Source organism: Aquarana catesbeiana, linkage group LG03, assembly GCF_042186555.1.
Source record: "Aquarana catesbeiana isolate 2022-GZ linkage group LG03, ASM4218655v1, whole genome shotgun sequence".
NCBI classification, from domain to species: Eukaryota; Metazoa; Chordata; class Amphibia; order Anura; family Ranidae; genus Aquarana; species Aquarana catesbeiana.
The window spans coordinates 729,713,221-729,714,890 of record NC_133326.1 but is presented as its reverse complement, the minus strand read 5'-3'; positions in this window follow the sequence as shown (position 1 = coordinate 729,714,890).

Here is a 1,670-nt window from a genome sequence, read left to right as displayed (position 1 = left end):
CGATCGGCTCTCCCTGTCAACGCGAACCGAGGAATGCCGTTTACCGGTACTTCCTTGGTCTCGCGATTATCAGCTGTGATTGATCACAGCTGATCACGTGGTAAGAAGCCTCTGTCAGAGGCTTCTTATCACTATCGGAGATGTGGTGTGCCAGACTGACACGCCGCACTCGCGATCGCCGCGTTGCGTGCCCCCCGCGGGTGCGCACCGGCATGTTATCCTGCTGGACGTCATATGACCTCATTCATATGAAACCAACAAAAACCAACAAAACCATATAATATGAGGTCAAACCTTAGGAGTTTCAATTTGTATGCAATCAGGCAGGCCCTCGCACTACATGGTTTTGGTAAATCTGAAGACAAAAATCAGCAGAAAATCTGATAGTGTGTGTGGGGCTTTAGAAATATCCATACTCCCCGCAGAGTTCCACATCCTTATCGCCCTGACAGTGAAAAAAACCCTACGCAGTTTGAGGTTAGAATGCTTTTCCTCCAATCTCATTGTGTGTCCCTTGTCCTCTTAGGCCTGGTTCACACCTATGCATTTTTTTAGTGCGTTTTCAGTTTTGCACACTCTTCAGTCCATTTGCTAAATCTTTCATCCAAATTCTAAATTTCTGCATTTGTAAATTTTAAAAGCCTAAATCTAAAGGAACTCCACTTGTGAATTTAATTAACCTTTTTTTTTTGGCTAATTCTCCTTTAAGGGGGTGTGGCAGGAGCCTTGTTCTATGCCTACAGACGTTTGCTAGTAGGTGTCCCTCATTCCCATCTCAAACTGATGGGAGGTATTCCTATGTCCCAACTTGTTTCTAGGACACAGCAGACATTGAGCACCCCCCTCCCCCACACCCACCTTGGCATCGAAGGACTGAGTGTGATTACTCATTTAAAAGCCACCCTTGGCTCTCTCTCTTCCTCTATCCCAGCAATGGCTGACCTCAGTGGTGACCTTCCTTCTAAGGGCGCTCGGTTCCTGTGACTTTAATGTAGTTGGTCATCGACCAGAATCAAGGATTATTAAGATTTTTATCCTTGTCCTCCTTACTCCAGGACAATCAAACATATTCAGCTTAGTTCCCCAGCTTTGTGTGTTACCTGCGATCTCTGGTTACGGTGTTGTTGGTCTGGTTGAAACCTTCTCCCTTTGTCCAATCTCAGCCCTCAGAAGATCCTCCTGGTGATGGTGAGATGGGAGGCTGGAGGGGGGATTATAAAGTCCCTACCTCAATAATAACTCCTCCTCCGACCTCCATCAGCAAGATCAGCATTTCTCAAAACAATAAAATTACTCAACAAGAGCCTCATAGTCCAACACAAGGACAGAAATTTAAAAAAATTAAAAATGATGCAGTGTGTCCTGTAATCTCAGGTACATACAATATACTTTTATCTCCACTTCCTCAATTAAACAGCTCAGATATCTATTAATAAACACCCCAATAGAGCTACCGACTGAGAAGTTCCTATGAGATCAAACATGGTATATATCCTTATTAAATCTCTTTCTTAATGAGGTCAATATTCCACAAGGAAGGCCATAAAATAATAAAATATTGCACATAAGTACTAACCTTATGCAAACCAGAATAATTTTCTCGCTCTTTATCTTTGCACTGACGGGGCTTTCATAATGTATTGTGTTATACTGATCCAAATATCTTAACT